This window comes from Elephas maximus, chromosome 6, assembly GCF_024166365.1.
Source record: "Elephas maximus indicus isolate mEleMax1 chromosome 6, mEleMax1 primary haplotype, whole genome shotgun sequence".
Taxonomy (NCBI): domain Eukaryota; kingdom Metazoa; phylum Chordata; class Mammalia; order Proboscidea; family Elephantidae; genus Elephas; species Elephas maximus.
Genome location: NC_064824.1, coordinates 39,241,308 through 39,265,808, shown reverse-complemented (window position 1 = coordinate 39,265,808; position 24,501 = coordinate 39,241,308). Strand labels below are relative to the sequence as shown.

Sequence of the window (24,501 nt, the reverse complement as noted above, 5' to 3'; positions counted from 1 at the left end):
TTTTTTTTCATAGAATAACAAATGCTCTAGTCTGTTTTTAAATATTTATTAGAATTTATTATGTATACAGGAGCCCTGGTGGTGCAGTGGTTAAGAGCTATGGCTGCTAACCAAAAGGGTGGGTAATTCGAATCCACCAGCTGCATCTTGGAAACCCTATGGGCAATTGTGCTCTTTCCTATAGGGTCGCTATGAGTCAGAATTGACTCGACAGCGATGGGTTTGCTTTGGTTTTTGGAATTATGTATACAGCAGTAATTTGGAGGACTCCAGTCCTGCCTAGTCATTGTGATTTCCTCCTGCTTTCTTGAGAGCCGCGATAACTTCAAGAACAGGTGAAAACCCATAGACTGCCAAACCAATTCACCCACAGACATATGTTGCTGGGCCTGAATAATGTTTTGGAGTGTTCTGAATCAGTTCCTAATTGAAAAATGAGGGGTTTTAATTTAAAAGAAGGTGTATATCTGTGACTTCTCTTGAAAAATCCTAAAATGTGGAAAACTAGACCAGGGTTTGCATGGTAGCATTCAGCTAGAGATGGGTAGCTTCTACATCCTTTAGGTGTGGCAATTCTTGATGGTCTCCTCCTGCCTATGTTACTCACATAGATGCCTGCACTGGTCTGGAGACATTTGTGACTATGAACCCTGGCATCAATTCACCTCTAGGAGCATTGCTTCTCTGATGTATGGGTTGATCAAAATTTCTGCTACATACTAAATCAATAGCACTTTCAGTTTTTTGTTATTTTTACATCCAAGCTGGTTGGATTAGAAATGGAAAGGAGAACTAAGAGACTGATTTAGAAAGAGTTTCATCATACAGGATTTTATTTTTGCCTACAATTTTTTCAATATGATGTCAAATTATAAAGAGTAGGATATTGTGCTATGCTCTTTGCTTATTGCTAAGTAAGTTCCTCTTCTCAACCCCCCGCTCTGCTGTGACCTCCTATGGTCTTCCTATTACATTTTGGCAGATAATCATACCCTGACTTGTGTTGTTCTCTGTTTTCGAGTTGAGTTATCTTTTCTGCCTAAATTGACAGTGGGCTCCTTAAAGTCAGACACTATATTTGTCAGTGTTGCTCTGTTCTGTACCTAGAACATTGCCAGCACTTGGTGTCTGTCTGTAATCTACTGCCTCTAATTCCCTCAGCACCAGCAAAACAAACAGACAAACCCATGAGTATTTTCAACAAGTTCAGGTTTGCTGCCATACTTAGAATGTCTGTAATTCCCAATCCCAAGTGTTGTTGGGTCCCAGTGTTTCCTCTCTACCTGTCCACAATTAGTGCTACCAAATGGTCCAGGGATACAATGCATTATGGTCAAAGGGAATCAGACAAGCCACTGTTGTCACATCCCTCCCACTCCCTGCCCCAAGTGATACTTTATCCATCTGCCATGCTGTCTAGTCTCCAATATTCCTTTCAAGCTGGTTTGCCGTGCTGAACCTAAGGCTCACTTGCTAGTCCCCTTTCTTGAAGCCAAGCTTTTGACCTAAAGCCCACTGACAGGTGGCCTGTAGGATAAATATAGCTCTCCAAGGGCAGCACTGCAGTTACTGATCTCCCTAGCATTTTGTCAGTGACTTGGATCCCCCACCACCCCATCTTGCTCTCATTAATTGAATGCCCTAATACCACCTTCTTTCAGAGTTTGAACTGAGACCTGTGCATTCATTCAAACTTCACATGTGGAATACTGAGCTGATGTCCCTAGGGGAAATTTTTAAAAAAACAAAATAAGACTTCTTCAGTTAGTCAGCAACCTAGACACAGGACCTCCCAATTTCATTTCCTATCTCCCTCCCTGGACTCATTTTGATAGGACCCAATCATATCTATATCATGGCCTAGCCATGTTACCATTTTATGATCCTTGGCACAGTAGGTATAAAATAAACGTGGATGAAAAGAATTCTACTTTTTTCCTCTCTCCTTGTCTCTATAGTTTACCTTTTTTTTTTTTTTTTTTTAATCTCAGGTCCAATAGTCAATGGCTGCCTACCAGTTTTTGAATTGCAAGGTATGTTGAATATTAATTCTTCAGAATTAAAGGTTATTTGTGCTGAGGACACATCTTGAGCTCCTTGGAGGAAAGTTTCCATAACAACCAAAACTAGATAAACAAAGAAAACAGTTAGCTCTTCTTCCCTCTCCCACACATGGATTTAATGTAGGGCTGTAGTTAGGAAATGAAACTAACAGCAATAAACTGTTCTTGACAAATGTCATAAATATATCTTAATACTTAGAATTAAATTAAATCAGAATTATCCTGGAAGAATTTTTATATCCAGCGAAGGAAAAAGAATGGTCATCTTTTGATTCAAGACAACCTGATGCAAAAATTACTACTGCTACTCCTAGTACTATACTTAACTTTTTAAAATCCATTATTATGTTCCAGGCACCAGGAAAAGTTCTTTACATATATATATATTTTTTTCTTGTGAGGAAACTCCCCATTTTACAGATGAGGAAATTCAGGCTCAGAGAGATTAAATAATTTTCCCAATAATGTATTTAATGCCCAGCAAGTGCTGGAGTCTGGTTTCGAGCTTTGGTTTTGCTGACTCCCAGGCCTGTGTTCTTAATATCTTTACCATTTCTATGTGGAAGAAAAAATTTCTAGACAAGAACTTGGGAGAAGTTGCACCAGATATATGTTTAATCCTTGCATGTCCTTAAACAATTAGTATTCCCATGTTTCGTTGTCATCTTCTATTATATCTATTAAAAATCTTGTTTTTCGCACTGGCTTGCTGGAATGATCAAGCAAAATATTGTATGCAAAATTACTTTCAACACTCTAAGTAGACTATAAATAGATGACAGATATTCTTACTTGGACTAATTAACTTGAACCCAACTATCACCCTAAAGACATGATATAGGAAAAATAAAAGGGCTAAGAGAAATAGCAAGGACAGAAGCAAGTATGACTCTTTGCATTGTTTGCCCCTGGGTGGTAAAAAAAGTTGACACACTTGTCTGCTAACCAAAAGATTGGCAGCTCTAGTCCACTCAGAGGCATCTAGAAAGAAAGGGCCGGTGATCTACTTCCAAAAAAAAAAAAAAAAGCCATTGAAAACCCTACAGAGCACAGTTCTACTTGTACACATGAGGACTGACCCAACAGCAACTGATTAAGTGGTGATGCCATAGCTTCACCTATTGAAAAAAAACAAACCCATTGCCACTGAGTCAATTCTGACTCAAAGCGACACTATAGGACAGAGCAGAATTGCCCTATAGAGTTTCCACAGAGCACCTGGTGGATTTGAACTGCAGAGATTTTGGTTAGCAAAAGTAGCTCTTAACCACTATGCCACCAGGGCTTCCTGCCATAGCTTAGACAAGACTTAGTAGGTAACTAAATTAGTGATTATTACAATAAGTAAAACTGGAAAGAAGAGAATGAATGCATTAAAGCACAGCAATTGACTGGATTTTTTTTTTTTTTTTTATGGAATAAGTGATATGAAGGAGTCTAGGAAGATTCCAAGATCACTTGTTTATATGATTTAAGGAATAGAGGTCATAACAGAAATTAAAAGGAGGAAGAGAAGGATTCTGTGGAGAGCTTATGAGTTCACACAGCCTTTCAGTTTGAACTGCTGATGAGACATCATGGAAGAGGTGGCAATTATGAATGAAGAACAATTTTGGAAAAGAGTCTAAGGCTGAAGAAGGAAATTTAAGGACTATCTGAGGAATTAACTGTAAACCATAATAATGAATAAGAATGTACAGGAGTCTTGTGAAAAGACAGTCTAGAGCTGTGCTATTCAATATAAACAATGTGAGCCACATGAGTAATTTATAGCCATATTAGAGGATTATAATGAAATAGTTGAAATTCGTTTCAAGAATATATCTTATTTAACCCAATATATCAAAACTTATTATTTCAGCATGTAAACAATGTAAAAGATTTTAATGAGATATTTTATATTCTTTTTATTAGTACTAAGTCTTTGATGGAAACCCTGGTGGCATGGAGGTTAAAAACACAGTTGCTAACCAAAAGGTTGGCAGTTCAAATCCTCCAGGCTCTCCTTTGAAACTCTATGGGGCAATTCTACTTTGTCCTATAGAGTCTCTATGAGTCGGAATCGACTTGACAGCAAAAGGTTAGTTTTTTTTTTGGTAAGTCTTTATTATCTGCTGTTTATTTTACAGTCCATTCGGATTAGCCGCATTTCAAGTGCCCAGTAGCCAGTTGTGACTAATGGCTACCGTACTGAACAGCATGGGTCTAAGAAGGAATTCTGGGGGATTTAGGGACTGAGGTGAGACAGAAGATCCAGAGGAGATATAAAGAGATTTAGAAGTGGAAAAGTCACCTGCAGTCTGACAAAAATTAAGGCAGAAGAGTGTTCTCTTCCTCAGATGTTATACAAACCTCTACATGAGGCACTATATGCACAGAACAAGCAGTCTGATTTCCACAGATGGCATTGTTTTAGGAGATCAAAAAAAGCAGGATCCTTTTAGACCCTTTCAGTCTCTAGGGCCTCATGAATGATGTCCAGCATTGCTTGACTGCTGACACTAAACAGGCTTAGAAATTGCAGCATGGCTGGTTGTATTACCCAAATCTGCCAACAAATCATGATCTAGCCTACCTAATAGCTCTGTAAATGCGGACATTTAACCTTTTAACATTAACTTCCTTATCCTCAAAATGGGGACACTAACTTATGTGATCTTTGTGGATACTTAACACTATCATGTATGCAAAACACCTGGCACCTAATTAGCATTAAGTAAATCATAGCTATGATTATGATTATTAACAATCCCACCGTAATAATTTATGCTGATGAATGGCCCATGCTCCTGCAAGCATCTTGAGAATAGGGGAATACTGTATATATTTGGTAACCCCATAGTATCTACCACAGTGTTGAAGATACCACTGAGGTAATCTATACTCATTTTTCCTTCCAACATTCCACTTCCTTTATGAGAATTGTCAAGTTACAAATAGATGATGTTATCTGGAGGCCTCAGATTACTTGATTTTCCCAGTACATTTAGCAGAAAGATGAATATGGGCTCCAATGCTCAGTTTCTGTTTCTACCTTAAAGTTATAATACAAAATTAAACTAAAACAGATAAATTAAAAGCAACAAAAGTTACCCTTGATTCAGTGCCCAATTTCCTGAGCATTCTACCTTTCATCCTCTTTTAAAACAATATCTTGTTTTGACTACAAGCTTCTCATTACATCAGTACAGCCTAGAATAAAAAGTTCTCTAAGTTTTCAGAAAAGTTATCTAGAGTGAAATTAAAATTATTCAATCCTTGTTGTAGTTGTGTGCCATCAAGTTAACTACAATTCATAGCAGCCTCATGGGGCAGAGTAGAACTGCCCACCAGGTTTCCTAGGTTGTAATCTTTATAGGACCAGATCGCCAGATCTTTTCTCCCATGGAGCAGTTGGTGGGCACAAATCGCTGACTTTTGCCATGGTTTTAGTAAAACAGCTTAAAATTTAAATGCTTAGCGGTTGTTGGTGTTTTCCATCAGTATGTTTTCTAGCGGCAGGTTATTTTTCTGAGTTTTAGAACAGTATATACAAATATATAATAAATCCAGAATTCTGCCCAGGTTTTATCATTGCTGGGTTACTCCAAATGTACTAACATAATATCATCTGTTTGAATATGCTTATAGATTTTATACTTCTAAACTGATCATATTTTGTTGACCTTGGAGAAGTCATAGATTTCCAGAAGTCCTTCCCTGATGCTGCAGCCTTTAATAAATTTTATAGTATTTATTCTCTCACTAGACAAATATTTACTGTCTATTATATTCCTATCTAGTTCTAGGTTCTAGATAGCAAAAAGATAGACAAGGTCAATATTCTCATTCAAAGGTGTAGACAGTTACTAAACAAGTGAACAAATAATATAATTCCCCATATCAAAAATGTTAGGAAGGAAATAAAAAGCAAAATAATGAGATAGAGAAGGTCTTGAAGAGCATGAAAGGAGTTTGAATTGAAATTGAAATATAATAGGAAGTCATTTGGAACCCCTTAGTGGGAGAGTTGTTTGAATTTGAAGTTTTAGGAGATCAGTCTGATTGCTCAATGGAGAGTGATTCTTGGGGGTAAATTAGAACAGGGAGACCAGTCAGGAGAACCCTGCCGTAGTAGCAGTGGAGTTGGTGAGAAATATATTTAATTCAGTATACACTGATATATGTCTACACCTTTCCTAATGTCCAATTAATTTCTACCATGCGAAAAGCTATTAAAAAAAATTAAAATATTCCCATTTTAGAGAATGAAGAAAACCAAAGACACAAGGGAAAGATGAGTCCAAAGGACTAATGGGCCACAACTACCATGACCTCCACCAGACTGAGTCTAACACAACTGGTTGGCACCCGGCTACCACCATGACAACTCTGACAGGGATCACAATAGAGGGTTCCAGAAGGAGCTGGAGAAAAATGTAGAACAAAATTCTAACTCACAAAAAAAGATCAGACTTACTGGCCTGACAGAGACTGGAGAAACCCCAAGAGTATGGCCTTCAGACACCCTTTTAGCTCAGTAATGAAGTCAATTCTGAGGTTCACCCTTCAGCCAAAGATTAGACAGGCCCATAAAACAAACAAGACTAAAGGGGCACACCAGCCCAGGGGCAAGGACTAGAAGGCAGGAGGAGACAGGAAAGCTAGTAATAGGAACCCAAGGTCGAGAAGGGAGAGTGTTAACATGTCATGGGGTTTGTAACCAATGTCACAAAACAATATGTGTACTAATTGTCTACTGAGAATCTAGTTTGTTCTGTGAAACTTCATCCAAAGTACAATAACTAAAAAAAATTCCCATTTTAATTTTAATGAAAAATTCATGACGCTTTCTAACCCAAGCGAAGTACCCAATCAAGATTTACAAATATAAAAATACATCAATAGAACAATAAAAATGGACCCCTATAAATAATAACAATAATTTGAAAGAATATAGTTTGTATATAAAATGTTAAAAAATTTCTTTTTTTAATAATTTTACTTTTTTTTTTTTCATCTTTTTCTTCACTGGTATTTTAAACCTTTGTGGAACTTATGGCTTTCTTGTGCTCAAGTTGTATTTAATAATAAATAACAGCATAGAAAAACAGATTCAGGACAAAAACATTTGACTGCAAGGTGCTAGAAGTTGCCATCTCCTCACCCTTCTTGAATTCATTCTAACATAGTGTGCAAATCTGCTTTGTTCCATATGACTGCCTCTAACTAGAAACTAAAAAGTGAAATAGTAAGTGTGGTCTGCTGGAAGTTGTAATGTCATCAAAATATCACTTATTGTAGTGTATTAGCAAGTTTTTGTATAGAATGTCATTATATCAAAACAAACAAAAAAAATTAAAGCCATTAGTCTGAAAACAGCATAATTTTTCAAAAGCATTTATTGAGGAAAATAAGTAAAAAGTGTAATGGAAAAATAAAACAAAACAAAACAAAAAAACCCGTTACCCTCCAGTCGATTCCAACTCATAGCAACACTCTAATGGGCAGTCCATCTATTTTTCAGAGGATTTACTTATTGCTAATAAACTGGTTATGGTTTGGAGTGGGGGGGTGAGGGAAAAAAACAATAGAGTGTAATTCTTAGATTATTGTTCTAAATAGACAATTGAATGCTGGTGTCATTAACTGAGATGGACAAAAATAGGAAAACAAAATGGTTGGGTGGAGGCAGGTGGGGAATAATGAAAAGGTTTGGTTTGAATATATTCATTTTAACATCTCTTTGAGACATGGAAGTGGGGAAGACTAGTAGGTAGTTGCTGAGAAGAAAAGTTGGTTCTTGGGCAGTAATTAGAATATAGGTGGTGTTTAAAGTCATAGAACTACATAAGATCAACTGAGAATAGACTCTGAAGACAAGAGCTGAGACCAGAGGAGAAGAAATAAGAAGATAAAACCAAAGGCCCTCCAACATTTAGAGGGTTGAATGATGAGGAAGGATTGTCAAAGGAGACAGAGGAGCATCCAGTAAATTTGGAGGAGAACGAAATATTTCAGAAGTCAAGTGAAAAGAGAGTTTCAAGAGGGAAGAAGTGTTCTGTTGCATCAAATACAGCTCAAGCAATATGAAGACAAATAAACACTCACTTGACTTGGCAAAATGCAGACCCTGGGGACTTTGACAGCAGCATGTTTTGCAACACTTATATGCCGTTGGATTTATCCATAGCTATATATTTAAGTTTATGTTGTTATTATGCACTTTGTAGCCACTTAAAAAATTTTCATTGGCTAGAGAGCATACTGAATTATTTCTGTCTCCAATAATTCCCAGCACAACACAACATACCTAGTTGGAGCACAAAAGTATTTATTGAATTGAATTGGGTGTATGCCCACCAAGGAAAAAAGATTAGTTCTAAAACCAATGATTACATTGTTTTATGGGCAAGGCCAATTATTAAAATAAGATATTCTGCCTTGTGCCTGGCATCTAGGAAATGTTCACTGCTACCAAATGAGCTGCCCTGCTATTTCAGAGAAGATAGATGTTCTGGAACATATATTCCATCAACTTCCTCTCTCCACTTTATCTTATCTACAACCAATTTATCTACATCTATACTTATTAATTTCCTATCTGTTTAAAGGTTAATTTCTTTTATGTATATAATTTTACTTATTTCATTGTTGTAGAAGCTATACACAGCAAAACATATACCAATTCAACAGTTTCTACATGTACCATTTAGTGACATGGATTACATTCTGAGTGGTGTAACCATTCTCACCCTCCTTTTCTAAGTATTTCCTCCCCTTTTAACATAAATGCATTGCCCCTAAGGCTCTTATCTAAACTTTTGAGTTGCCGTTGTCAATTTAATCACATATAGATAGTTCTTAAACAGCACAATGCTCAAGGCAGACATTTTTTTACTAGTTAAGCTAAACTATGGTTTTAAGAAGACTTCAGGGAATGTTTTTGGTTTAAGGTTTAAAGGTTATTTCAGTGTAAGGTTAATTTATCTACTTGACCTAGTGATTATATCCATCTATATTGGGTTTCTGAATATATTTCTTTGTTTTCTGTATTTTCACTCCTTTTTTCCTATTTTTTATTGAATGTACATATTTCATCACCTTTTTACTACTGGCTCTTTCAAGCTTTTGAAAAGGAGTATTTGACATATGCTATCCCTAATTCCTTACTTCCTTTGATGTCTCAAGCCAAGACTCGAAGTTCACTGATGCTTTTGGTCCTCAATTACACAGTTGAGGAAGAACATGTTCTCTTTTTAGGAAGAAAACTTGATGCTTTAATCTTTTAAAACATGCTCAAACTTACAATAACAGAAATACAAAGTAAAACTACATTGTAATACAATTTTCTACAGATTGTCTAAGCCTGGCAACATAATCTGTTGGAGAAGTTTTAGAGCTTCCACCAGTATTCTCATTATGCACTGGTGGAAACTCAAATAAGTTGCAACCAACACAAAAAGTAGTTTGGCAACATCTATAAAAAATATTTTATGCTTTGTCTTATAAAGAGTATTTCTGGGAATTTATTCTCTGATACATTTTCAAATGTTCATAATTATGGTAAAACATTCATTTGTACTAGCAAGTTGAAAAAAAAACCTTAAGTCTATCAATAGGAGAATGGTTAAATTAAATATGCTTTATCCATTCAGTAATATACTATACAACTGTTCATTGCATCACCAGGGTTTCCAGAGATTAGACAGACCCATAAAACAAAATGAGACTAAATGGACACACCATCCCAGGGGCAAGGACTAGAAGGCAGGAGGGGACAGGAAAGCTGGTAATGGGGAACCTAAGGTTGAGAAGAAAAGAGTGTTGACATGTCGTGGGTTGGCAACCAATGTCACAAAATAATACATATATTAATGTTTAATGAGAAGCTAGTTTGCTCTGTTAACCTTCATCTAAAGTACAATTAAAAAAAGTATATTATATAGCTGTTAAAAAAAGTATTAGACAGTTCTTTATTTTTGCGATGGAAAGATCTCCAAGATATACTGTCAAAAGAAAAAAAAGGCAGAATTCAGAGGTGTGTACTATAAGACCTTTAATAGAAAAAAAGAAGATACACACACACGGCACACACACATAAAGAAACTGTGAAGATTAAAAAAAAAAGCAACAATTATAAAAGTCATTGCCTGTTGGTTAATGTGGAGGTAAATGAAAGAAACAGGACTGTGAGCAATGTTTTTTCTGAGTATTTTATATTTAGATATTTGAACCATATCTCACTATTTTACTTATTCTCAAATTAAAAATAAAAATATAAACAAACATACAAAAATGACTTTTATAAGGTAAAAAAAAACTCATTATAACCACAGCCTATATAAAACCTCAAGGTATCTGAGCAGGTAAGTTAGTGAATGTTCTTACAGGAATACTACCCTTCACTAACTGCAACCACTGTTGCAAACCACCTGAAGGACAGGTGACTCAATAGTGTGATAAATGGAAGAAATGGATAAATCCTAACGCTAGACAACCTCTCAAAATGTTAAAGTGTGCACATGCAAGTATGTGTTTTCCATGCACAAAAATCCTGTTGTTACTTATAATCTTGAGCTATGTGTATAATCTGCCCAGAAGGTCATTTAAAATTTGCTGTAATCCCTGGTGGTGTAGTGGTTAAGTCCTACAGCCGCTGACCAAAAGTTCAGCAGTTCGAGTCCACCAGCTGCTCCTTGGAAACTATGGGGCAGTTCTAGTCTGTCCTATAGGGTTGCTATGAGTCAGAATTGACCCAACGGCAGTGCATTTGGTAATATAATCTCAAACTATCTTTCTGGCCTTACCTCCCACTACCATACTTCTGGCTAACAAAGCTGGACAATTCATTTTTCCTTGAAATTTCTCTGACATTCCACATTTTTGTGCCTTGACATGTTCCCTTCTTGTCCTTTGGAATGTTTCTTTCCCCAGTCCTAGGTTTCTCTGAAAATCATCACAAACATTTCCCCCCAAACTGTGCTGATTTCCCAGACAGGATATGATCAAATAATATAATACCCGAAAAATTCCTTACCCTATTGCCTGGCACCTGAGAGAAGTTTAAGCAATGTTACATCAATTTCTGAACCCTAATAGGACATTCTTTGCATCTTTTCATGGTAGTTGACAAAACAATTACTAAAATTCTAGCCCTACTAAATTTTAAGCTTTATGATGACAAGTATTGCAGAACCTCCAACATGGAGTAACTGTTGAAAAATATGTTTTAATTCATTTAATTGAAACTCTTATTTCATTCAAATCTAACATTAAACTCATACTGTATTTCTGCCTGATTGTAGAGTCTGAGGAAGTTGAGTAAGTAAACCTTTAGATGTGATCATTTTGTGGCTGTGTAGTGGAGTTCTGTCGTTTTGCCTGTAAGAAATGCAATCACCTTCCTTCTGGGCAAGCATTTTAATTTCTACTCAAGGAGCTCCCTTTCTTGAGCTAAGTCCACGTGGCCCACGTTTAGGTGATCTTCCCTCCAAGAGTGGGCTTGCCACCAAGGCCTGGTCAGTCAGGGTTTCTGTCTGTCCTCAGATTCAACCATTAGGTCAGTGGTAGTTACATGACCCAACTCAGCCCAATCAGATTTAAATCTGAGAACTTTGCTGTGGAGACTGGGAAGGAGGCTTTTTTAAATTGCTACTGTTACAAAGTTTGCTGAAAGGGTCAAATATAGACTTGAAGTTTTTTGTCTGCTAAGTGAAAGGTTCTGCCAGAGATGACATACGCACAGTAAAAAGAACTGGTAAGAAATGGAAAAAATGAGAGCTAATCCTAATTATTCTGTGTGAGCTCCTGGATCCACCATGCCTGACTTTACTACCCCTGGACTTTTCAAGTATACCAATCAGAAATATCTGTATTGCCTAGACTATTTTTTTTTAATTTTATTACATTTAATTTTTTAGAGCAGTTTTAGGTTTAAAAACACACTGCAGAAAGTAGAGTTTCCATATATTCCCTCTCTTCTCCTCACAGAGTTTCTCCTACTGTTAACATCTTGCATTATTGTGCTACATTTGTCCCAATTAATGAACCAATAGTGATGCATTGCTGTTAACTAAAGTCCATGGTTTACGTTGGGTTTGTATTGTATAGTTCTATGGCTTTTCACAAACACTTAATGCCATTCACCCACCATTACAGTATCATGCAGTGTAGTTTCACAGGCTAGGTTAATTTTAATTCATTTGCTATCATTTGCAAAAAAAGAAAAAGAAAAAGTTTAACCTACTATGGACTGAAATTTAGAATACTTACAGATGCCTTTTAAAGTCTAATTATGTAACATTCAATTTGAAATGTGAAAAATATGTCTCTGGTATCCAAAGAACTAATTTACAATAATAAATTATTTTAAAAATACACATAACTAGCAATTAATTATATCAAATATTTTCTAAGTAGATGTGAATATCAAAATAATCTGAAAATATAGAGCGATTAAATTTTATGCACTACCAGAGAGGTGCATATTTCTTTAGGAATATCTTAGAGAAATGGTCATGTCTCTATAACACACCTTTAATATGAGACACTCTAAGAAGTGCTGTTTTTAAATGCCACAGCCACAGGCAGGATCAGGCTCATGCAGGAGATAGGCAAACACCAATGGTTAACAAAACAGTCTTTGTGCACAAAAGTATTTCCTTAAATATTTACTACGGTACTGGTCACTTTTCTTCATCATGAAGTCCTCAATAGTAAGCCAATCCTTTGGATCATGTCTGCAGAGACCCTACAGAAATTCCACTGGGAGGAGAAGGAGAGCCCTGGCTAATAAACTAAAGGTAGCAAAATGCTTTAGCTTCCTCCTATGAGTGTGAATTATTTTTTATGAGATTCTATAAGAGCTGGAAAATTGAATGGGTAAGTTTAAATGGCAGTGGAAGTGGGGTGGAAGGAGCATGTAGGTGACTGTCCTTGTAGGTAATCAAGTCTGTGGGACCCTAATTAGGGACAGAGTAGGCTGCTCCAAACAGATTAAAAGGAAGGAAGAGGAAGAAAATCAAGGAGAATGTTTTCCTTTCTGAATTTTGCTGTATGCTGGCCCCAAGTGGAAAAACATGATATTCTCTTAATAACTCAGTTTTGAAATGATTTTTCAAATAAGCTCCTATACATTTTTTACATTGTACTTATTTCACCAAAATGTTTCTTATTTATCCACTTAAAATTTTATAAAGGGATAGTAGCCTAAGAGTCTATTCACATTTTACTCATTTCTAATGGACTCGCCTAAAGTTTAGTCTCATGTTCAAGAACTAATGCATTAATTGTTTTTACAAACAATTTTCAGTGTCTTATTTTACATGTCTATCTTTTCTACTTGCTGCTTTTTCTAAATTCATACCATTATGTTTAATTAAGTCGATACTTCATAAAACATTTATGTTTTAATTTCAACAGTTTTTGCAAGAAACATTTTATTTCACAAAGAACCTAGCTTTCTAAGCTATTGAACGGTTAAAAAAAAAAAAAAAAACTTTAGTGGGCTTTTCTTCAATGTCAGTTGCATATCAGGATAGCCATTCTTGCTAAAGTGTAAGTACTACATATGTTTATTCATGTGGTGTTCTTTTACAATAAGATGAAATAAAGTAAAAACATATCAACCAAAATTATCTGAATTACACAGCTTCTATAGATACAGAGGTTCAGAACCACAATATTGAAGACAGATTTCAATAACGCTTTCCATTGTGTGGAAATGTAACAAATTGAAAAGCTAATCAGAATATCAAAGCAAATACATATTACCAAGGTCTTCTTACACTCTAACAATAAAAAAAATCTATTGAACACCAAGTCCTAATCTCTATTTTTCTTTGATTATTTTAATAGTCAACAAGTAGCTAGCTTCAGTATTGACAAGTGAAGAGGTCTTAAAATGGAGCGTGCCAGCATGCCTAATAATTTCCTACTAAATCGACCATGTCAAAAAACATTTATATGTGTCTCTCAATAGAAGACAATAAAAGAAAAGAGGCCTGTTCCTACTTATCAACCCTGTAACCATTTTTTAATAACATACAAAAAAAATATGTGTTGGGGCCATCACTTCTCTCATTAAAGAACACAGTAAAAATAATATTAGGAAAGAGTGGAGGATATCATATCTTGGGTTTTTATTAAAATTCTTTCAAAAATCTACAGTCAGATTTATTTCAGGTATTTGTCTCTAAGATTAGCAGCATTTTTATGTTTTCTGCACATACGTCACGCATACAAAGACATTCCATAAAAGCAAGATGTCAATATAAAGATAAGCTCTTGTAGGTTTATGATTTCATCTCATATCTAAGGTTTACTATTTTCAAAAAATCTCAAAAAAGGCAAATGATATAATTACGTAAATAACAAAAGTATATCTCTAATTTACGTCTTTTTCTCCAAGTAACTTTCAGCGAAGTCGGCTATCTTTTAAACATAGTTTTGATTATGAAATAAAAACATGCCTTCATTTTACCCTATAACCTAGTTAAAAATTAGGAAAAATATTCAAATGTTATGCTAAAAAGCAGTCTTTTACATTTTAAAACTTTGCTGCTTTTCAATGGTTATATAATAAGCTACACATTTGAGAACCTTTTTAATGGTTTCTAATTTTAATCCTAACTTAAATTCAGTGCTTTAAAGGGATCTCTTTCACACCGTAGTTCAGATGCTATTTCTTATTGGTAGAAAATGTCCTTTTCTCTATTATTATCTAGATCTTGAATAGCGTGTATTCTCGTAAAACCACCGGTTAAAAATGCAAAGTCTTGTTTTTTCTCTAACAGTTTTTTTTAAAAGCCCTTTAAAACGGAAATGATAGTCTGTCTTTAATATTTTAGTAGAAGATCTTAGCAAATGATCCCTGTATAATATCTCAGTAAAGGACTTCAGAACTCGACAGCTGTGAATATGAAAAGAATATTCCTTTTTACACCAAAGGAGGCAAGCTGGTGTTCCATCACAGGCGAAGGCATCACATTTTGTAGAAATGTTTTTATGTTCACACCAAGACAGGATAATCTACCAAGCATTTTCAAGTTTAAGTTTCACGGACAATATAAAGTTAAAACTTACCTTTTCTCAGTGATGACTTGTTATTGAAACTGCCATCAACTTCTAACTGTTAATGACTGTTTCAACAAAAACGGAAAACAGTAAAGTCACATGTCGTAAGAGAAGGCCTATGTCGGATGCCACTTAATTTCTGTACTGGAGGAAAAAAAAAGGCAGCGGGTGGGGGTGAGCATACAAACTTTTAAATAAAACCACTTCCTGGGTAGATCCGGTTAACCACACACATCACAACCACTTGATTTGAAGAAATTGCCTTGTATAGTCAACAGTACTGTTATTTGATAATGTGATTGTTGATTTTCAAACACAATAAGTTTATACAGGTTTCATCAATTTTGATTTAATAGGGAAAAAAATGTGTGATTAGACAATTAGCGGGGGAGGAGCCAGCTGCTATGTACTGAGGAAACTTCCCCTTTTTCTGCCTTCTAGCAAGGGCTTAAAACATAAGATTCTACTATTCTGGGTAAGTTTGAGAGTGTCTACATGCTATTAGGAGGCTCTGTGTACTGACCTGGGAAGTCAAGAAGTCACCTGGAGGTCAAGTACCACACAGTTGGTACTTTGGCCTCAGTCGAGAGTACGCCCAGGAGGAGCTGCTCCAGTTAACATGTTAATGGCATCTTGAACAGGTTGCAATTGAACTTCAGAGAACACTGTCCAGAGCCTTGGTGTCATCTGAGCGTCTCTGAGAGAAAGTAGGGGACTTGTCTAGCACAGGCTCTGACTGTGACTCTGACACGGGTTTGCCCCTCACTGGTGTGTTCTCCCTGCCAGTTTCCTAAGCGGTGCCAAAATCGGCTGAAGAGATTTTGCTCCAGCTGAATGATTCTTCACCTGGACTGAATTAGGGGGAAAATAAAACAAACAAAGGGTGCCGTTCTGGTACACTGCGGTGTGCCCCCCTGGAAAACAACAATCCAGTATTTTGGGGGACTCAGCAATCACTATAGGATGGGCATTTTTATTGAGTTTCATTTTGTAGTACACAGGGTTGCTATGAGTTGGAACTGACTGGACAGCACCTAACAACAGCAACAATAGAGTTCAAGGAATAATCTTTGGATTTCCAGGCTTGTCTGGCTTTGTGAGATTTGTAAGATACGCACAAAAGGAAATGTTTCCCTTACAAATATATGAGAAAGCTGAATCCCTGTCTCTTGGGTGTAAACCAACTAGACTAGGAGCGTGTGTATTAGCTCTCAGTGATGTGCCATGTTTGGCACAAACAAAGGCTACCTTTAAAAATATATCTGGTGCATATGGCTAAAGGGAAGGATGGATATTCCCCCAGTTAATCTATTTTCTCCAGAACCCTACTTTTTAAACTAATATTTCAGATTGTCAATTTTCATTTCATAATGAATCTGTTTAGAGCCCTGAAGATTCATATTCAATGTTCCTCCTTAATGCTGAAGAGAAGGTGGAAAGTGTATAAAAGGTAAATGTATGAAAGTGTATTAAAGGAAACCAGGATTGGCTAAGTTCTATGAGATTCAGTCCGTTTATCCAAGCAATAATTTCTTACAAATAAAAAACATCTATCTTTCAGGGAACGAAATAACTAAATTGACTTCAATATTTTGTGAACCTTGAAGAACTGTAGATGCACTTTACATTTGCGTAAGCTGGGAAATGCTGATGCCTCCTTAGAAGCACCCAAAAAAATTCTGTATGTCCTACACAATTTAAGCTTTTGTAAATCCAAGTCGGAGCCCTGGTGGCACAGTGGTTAAGAGCTACGGCTGCTAACCAAAAGGCTGGCAGTTAAAATCTACCAGCTGCTCCTGGGAAATCCTATGAGGAAGTTCTACTCTACTCTATCCTACAGGGGAGCTATGAGTTGGAATTCGACTCGACAGCCCTGGGTTAAATCCAAAGTCGACTTAGGAATCTAAGACCAGAGAAATAAATTAGACCTTCTCTTTTACATAGGTGCTGACATACGACTTCTGAATAGGAAAATTATAAAACATTGCTATATCCATTGGGGGGATAAATAAATGTCAACACCTACATTAAGAACAATACAACATTTTAGTGGTTAAAAAAAATTTTTTTTTTAACCACTAGTTACTAAATGGAGATAAAAGCACATTTTATTTGTATAGGGTGGGAACTGAGCAACTAAGGCACTGATATATCTGACTTTGGTCTCTAAAGGAGACATACTTCTGATTAAGGCTGTAGTGCTTTGACACTTACAGCTTGGTATGTTCACTCTTTCTAGTAGCTAATATTTACTAAATGATCACCATAAGCCAGAGAGCCCTTGTGGTGCAATGGTTAAGAGCTATAGCTGCTAACTAAAAGGTCAGCAGTTTGAATCTACCAGCCGCTCCTTGGAAACCCTCTGGGGCAGTTTTACTCTGTCCTGTAGGGTCACTCTGAGTTGGATTCAACTTGATGGCAATGAATTTGGTTTGGTTTGGTTTGGGTTTACCATCAACTAAGCATTATACTAATCACTTTACATTCATTTTTTCATTTAATACTCACAATAACCTTGTGAGTTAGCTGATATTATTTTACTCTTTTTATGGCTTGGTGGTTAAGTGCTACAGCTGCTAACCAAAGGGTCAGCAGTTCGAATCCGCCAGGCTCTCCTTGGAAACTCTATGGGGCAGTTCTACTCTGTCCTACAGGGTCGCTATGAGTCGGAATTGACTCGATGGCAATGTTTTTTTTTAATATATGAGGAAACTGAGGTTAAGTTGTTACCCAAGTTAGTAAAGAGTAGAGCCAAGAGTAAAACCCAGGGACTCTGACCTCAGAACCCTTGTTTTAAATTACTGTACTATCTCCTAACCACTTGCAGGACAACTGTAAGTGAAAAATGCTGAGAAAAAGTTCTACTTCTGGTATTCCATTTTGCCTCTTCTACATTATAGCAGGAAACCCTGGTGGTACCAAACTGTTCACTGACTAGAATGATAGACTAGCAGGTAGGAGTCATACCTGGGAATGATACTAAAATCAGATCCCCAAAAACTTTTCCAAATTTTAAATCCATATCAAAGAATTTAAATGGAGGATAAACAGAAACACACTGTGTTCATAGATAAGAGAGCTAACATTGGAAGTCTGTCAATCTGACCCAATTAACCTACAAAACGATTGATAAAAAATTGCAATTATAATTGTAGCTGGATATTTTGAGGAATGAACAAGCCCATGCCAGAATTTCCATAGAAAAACAAATGATCAAAAAATATCAAGTCCATTTTAAAACAGAAGAGAAAAGACTGGGGACTTGCCCTGTCAGATATTGACATAGACCAAAAACACAGTAATAAAAACATTTCAGTGCTAGCCCAGGAACAGCTCAGAAAAAGATTGTATTTGTTTGGGAACTTGATGTATGACAAAGATGGCATCATAAGGTAAACAAAAAGGAACAGATTGTTTAGTAGATGGTGTTGGCAGGATGCACTCACTAAATAGAGGAAAATAGATCTGGGCCCCAACATAAGACCACATGCAAAGATGGACCCCAGATGGATTGAAAACCTACATTTGAAAGGTAGAACAAAGATGCTGACACAATAAAAATTTTGCAATATAGAACTTTCTTAACCAATACCCTAAAATTAAAAAGCAAAAATATATAAATTTAATGACACAATAATTAAGGATTTCTGTTAAACATATAAAACAATAGAAAAAGGTTATAGACAAATGAGAAACTAGTAGGAAATACCTAGAATTCACAAAATATTTATGCAAATCAATAGGAAAACAATAGGCAGTCAATTAGAATATAAGTTGGTTGAGCAATTCTTGAAAGGGAAAACCCAAATATCCAACCAGTATGTGAAGAGACATACAAGCTCACCAGTAATCACAGTAAAACCAAACCCAAACCCACTGCCATCGAGTCAATTCCGACTCACAGCTACCCTGTAGGAGAGAGTAAAACTGCCCCATAGGATTTCCAAGGCCCTAATTTTAATCTTTAAGGAAGCAGACTGCCACGTCTTTCTCCAGCAGTGTGGTTGGTGGGTTTAAACCGCCAACCTTTCAGTTAGCAGCCAAAGGCATAACCACTGCAGCTGAGCGCTTAACCACTGAGCCAACAGGGCTCCTAATAATAGTAAAGAGAAATTAAATCAGCTGCCACTGAAATGGCAAAAATGTAAGGAAAGAGGAACTCTCATACAATGCTGGTGGGACTGTAAACTTAAGCCATTCTGACAAGCAATCTGGCAATATATACTGAAACAAAATATATCATACACTATGTTCCAGCAACTGCACTTTGGTATAAATACGTGGTCCAGATAAACTCCTCATACAAAGTTGTTTTCCTTCCTTTATTACAAAAAGTTAGGTAAGCCTTGGTGATTTGAAGCTTGGCTGTTGTGTCTCAGGTAAAATTTACCTGTGTCATGTATGGATGTTTGTGTATGAGTGACCCATATTTTTTCTAAAACAGTGTGCCCACATAAATGCCAAAATGCATACAACACGCAGAAATGATGAAATTATGTAAAAAAAAAAAGTTCTGGCATAGCACAACCATGCATATACCAAGAATGTCTCCTGACATTTCCAGAACTGAATTTTGGCTTCATTCCCCCTCATTCGATAGTTCAAAAATGTCACTTTTGATGGTATCTGTAAAATAAAGGTATAAGCCAAGGTTAAGAGGTCATGGATTGAGTTTTATGCTGTTGTTATTAGGTGGCACTGAGTCAGTTCTGATTCATAGCACCCCTATGTACAACAAACCAAACACTGCCCGGTCCTATACCATCCACATAATCATTGATATTCTTGAGCCCATTGTTGCAGCCGCTGTCTCAACCCATCTTGTTGAGATCCTTCCTCTTTTTTGCTGACCCTCTACTTTACCAGTCCTTCTCCAGGGACTGGTCCCTCTTGATAACATGTCCAAAGTACTTGAGATGAAGTCAACCCATCCTTGCAATTTAGGAATATTCTGATTATACTTTTTGCAAGAGAGATTTATTCGTTCTTCTGGCTATCCATGGTATATTCAACATTTTTGCCAACACCATAATTCAAAAACATCAGTTTTTCTTCAGTCTTGCTTATTCGTTATCCAGCTTTCATAAGCATATGAGGTGATTGAAAACACATGGCTTGGGTCAGGCACACCTTAGTCCTTAAAGTGACATCTTTGCTTTTCAACACTTTAAAGAGGTCTTTTACAGCAGATTTGCCCAACACAATGCATCCTTTGATTTCTTAACTGCTGCTTCCATGGATGTTGATTATGGAGCCAAGTAAAATGAAATCCTTGACAACTTCAGTCTTTTCTCCATTTATCATAATACTGCTTTTTGGTCCAGTTAAAGTGTAATCCATACTGAAGGCTGTGGCCTTTGATCTTCACCACTAAGTGCTTTGAGACGTCCTCATGTTCAGCAAGTAAGGTTGTGTCATCTGCATAACATAGGTTGTTGACGAGTCTTCCTCCAATCTTGGTGGCACGTTCTTCTTCATATAAAAAAAAAATAGTCTCGGGTTATTTGCTCACCAAGCAAATTGAATAAGTATGGTGAAAGAATACAACCTCGACATATACCTTTCCTGGTTTTAAACCACACAGTATCCTCTTGTTCTGTTCCAATTACTGCCTCTTGGTCTAAGTAGAGGTTCCTCATGAGCACAATTAAGTGTTCTGTAATTCCCATTCTTTGCAATGTTATCCATAATTTTTTATGATCCACATAGCTGAATGCTTTTGCATAGTCAATAAAACACAGGTAGACATCTTCCTGGTATTCTCTGCTGTCAGCAAAGATCTTTCTGACACCAGCAGTGATATCCCTTGTTTCGCACCCACTTCTGAATCCAGCCTGCACTTCTGGTAGTTGCCTGTCGATGTACTGCTGCAGCCTCTTTTGAATGATCTCTAGCAAAATTTTACTTTTGTGTGATATTAATAATATTGTTCGATAATTTTTGCATTCTGTTGGATCATCTTTCTTTGGAATAGGAACAAATATGGATCTATTCCAGTTGGTTGGCCAGGTAGCTGTCTTCCAAATTTCTTGGCGTAGATGAGTGGGCACTTCCAGTGCTGTACCTGTTTGTTGAAACATCTCAGTTGGTATTCTTTAAATTTCTGAGTCATTTAATATTTCCCCCACAGAATCTTTCAGTATTGTAACTCGAAGCTTAAATTTTTTCTTCAGTTCTTTCACCTTGAGAAATGCTGAATGTGTTCTTCCCCTCTGGTTTTCTAACACCAGGTCTTTGCACATTTCATTATAATACTTTACTTTGTCTTCTGGAGCTGCCCTTTGAAATCTTCTGTTCAGCTATTTTACTTCATTATTTCTTCCTTTCACTTTAGCTATTCTACATTCAAGAGCAACTTTCAGAGTCTCTTCTGACAACCATTTTGGTCTTTTCTTTCTTTCCTGTCTTTTTTTTTTTTAGGAGCAGCTAACATTTATTGAGTGCTTATCATTCATCAGGCACTTCACATGGATTGCTAGCTTCTTAAATCCTTATGATGAGGCATTGGTGCTTCAGTGGTAGCTCGGTGGTAGAATTCTCCCCTTCCATGTGGGAGACCAGAGTTCAATTCCTGGCTAAGGCACCTCAAGCACAGCCAAAACCCATCTGTCAGTGGAGGCTTGTGCGTTGCTATGATGCTGAACGTGTTTCAGTGGAGCTTCCCAACTAAAACAGACTAGGAGGAAAACCTGGCAATGTACTTCTGAAAATCAAGCAATGAAAATCCTATGGATAACAAGGGAATATTGTCCCATCCACAACTAGTAATGGTGATGGTGCAGATTTGGACAGTGTCCTCGTTCTGTCATGTATGGGATTGCCTTGTGTTGGGGGACTAATCAAATCCTTACAATATGCTAACATGTTTTATAATTTGACTTTCTTTTCTTTTTTTAATTTTTATTGTGCTTTAAGTGAAAGTTTACTAATCAAGTTGGACTCCCATAGAAAAAATAAACACCTTGCTATACACTCCTAATTGCTTTCCCTGTAATGAGATAGCGCACTCCTTCCCTCTACTCTCTCCTTTCGTGTCCATTCAGTCAGCTTCTGACCCCCTCTACCTTCTCATCTCCCCTTCAGTCAGAAGATGCCAACATAGTCTCATGTGTCTACTTGATCTAAGAAGCTCATTCTCCCCCAGTATCATTTTCTATCCCATAGTCCAGTCCAATCCCTGTCTGAAGAGTTGGCTTTGGGAATGGCTCCTGTCTTGGGCTAACAGAAGGTCTGGGGACCATGATCTCCGGGGTCCTTCTAGTCTCAGTCAGACCATTAAGTCTGGTATTTTTAGGAGAATTTTGGGCCTGCATCCCACTGCTCTCCTGCTCCCTCAGGGGTTTTCTGTTGTGTTCCCTGTCAGGGCAGTCTTCAGTTGTAGCTGGGCACCATCTAGTTCTTCTGGTCTCAAGCTAATGTTGTATCTGCTTTATGTGGCTCTTTCTGCCTCTTGGGCTCATAATTACCTTGTGTCTTTGGTGTTCTTCATTCTCCTTTGCTCCAGGTGGGTTGAGACCAATTGATGGATCTTAGACGGCCACTTGCTAGCTCTTAAGACCCCAGACACCACACTCCAAAGTGGGATGCAGAATGTTTTCTTAATGGATTTTATTATGCCAATTGATTTAGATGTCCCCTGAAACCATGGTACCCAAACCCCAGCCCCTGCCATACTGGCCTTTGAAGCATTCAGTTTATTCAGGAAACTTCTGTGCTTTTGGTTTAGTCCAGTTGTGCTGACCTCTCCTGTATTGTGTGTTGTCTTTCCCTTCACCTAAAATAGTTCTTATCTACTGTCTAATTGGTGAAAACCCTCTCTCTCCCTTCCTCCCTCCCCCCTCTCATAACCATCAAAGAATATTTTCTACTCTGTTTAAACTATTTCTCGAGTTCTTATAATAGTGGTCTTATATAATATTTGTCCTTTTGCAACTGACTAATTTCACTCAGCATAATGCCTTCCAGACTCCTCCATATTATGAAATGTTTCACAGATTCATCATTGTTCTTTATCAATGTGTAATATTCCATTGTGTGAATGTACCATAATTTATTTATCCATTCATCCATTGATGGGCACCTTGGTTGCTTCTATCTTTTTTCCTATTGTAAACACTGCTGCAGTGAACATGGATGTGCATGTATCTGTTCATGTAAAGGCTCTTATTTCTCTAGGATATAGTCCAAGGAGTGGGATTCCTGGATCCTATGGTAGTTCTATTTCTAGCTTTTTAAGGAAGCACCAAATTGATTTCCAAAGCGGTTGTACCATTTTACATTCCCACCAACAGTGTGTAAGTGTTCCAGTCTCTCCACAACCTTTCCAATATTTATTAGTTTGTATTTTTTGGATTAACACCAGCCTTCTCGGAATGAGATGGAATCTCATTGTAGTTTTGATTTGCATTTCTCTAATGGCTAATGATTGCGAGAATTTCCTCATGTATCTGTTAGCTACCGGAATGTCTTCTTTAATGAAGTGCCTGTTCATATCCTTTGCCCTTTTTTTAATTGGGTTGTTTGTCTTTTTGTAGTTGAGTTTTTGCAGTATCATGTCGATTTTAGAGATCAGACGCTGATCGGAAATGTCATAACTAAAAACTTTTCCCCAGTCTGTAGGTAATCTTTTTACCATTTTGGTGAAGTCTTTGGATGAGCATAGGTGTTTGATTTTTAGGAGCTCCCAGTTATCTGGTTTCTCTTATGCATTGTTAGAAATGTTTTGTATACTGTTTATGCCATGTATTAGGGCTCCTAGCATTGTCCCTATTTTTTCTTTCATGATCTTTATCATTTTAGATTTTATATTTAGGCCTTTGTTCCATTTTGAGTTAGTTTTTGTGCATATTATGAGGTATGGGTCTTGTTACATTTTTTTTTTTTTTTTTTGCAGATGGTTATCCATTTATGCCAGCACCATTTGTTAAAAAGACTGGCTTTTCCCCATTTATCTGACCTTGGGCCTTTGTCAAATATCAGCTGCTCATAGGTGGATGAATTTATGTCTGGATTCTCAATTCTGTTCCATTCTTTTCTGTCTTTTAAATGACTTTTTGTTTTCTTCATGTATGATGTCCTTGATGTCATTCCACAACCATCTGGTCTTCAGTTAGTAGTGTTCAATTCATCAAATCTGTTCTTGAGATGATCTTAAATTCAGGTGAGATATATTCAGGGTACTACTTTGGATTTGCGGACTTATTCTAATTTTCTTCAACTTGAACTTGCATAGGAGCAATTGATGGTTTGTTACACAATTGGCCCCTGGTCTTGCTCTGACTTACGATATTAAACTTTTCCACCATGTGTCTGTCAGTTTGTCCTACTGTAGTGGCTTGTATGTTGCTGCGATACTGCAAGCCTTGCCACTGGTATTTCAAAT

The 24,501-nt window shown here is 36.8% G+C and overlaps 1 protein-coding gene across 1 annotated transcript in view; it reads right to left on the bottom strand.

Moving 5' to 3' along the window:
* ARHGAP15 (Rho GTPase activating protein 15) overlaps window positions 1-15,261 on the bottom strand; it is a 710,489-nt gene extending 695,228 nt beyond the window's left edge. Inside the window, exon 1 of the mRNA XM_049887125.1 lies at window positions 15,129-15,261. The gene's annotated coding sequence lies outside the window, so the exon portion shown is untranslated. The remainder of the gene's footprint in view (window positions 1-15,128) is intronic.
* Between the last annotated feature and the right edge of the window lie 9,240 nt (window positions 15,262-24,501).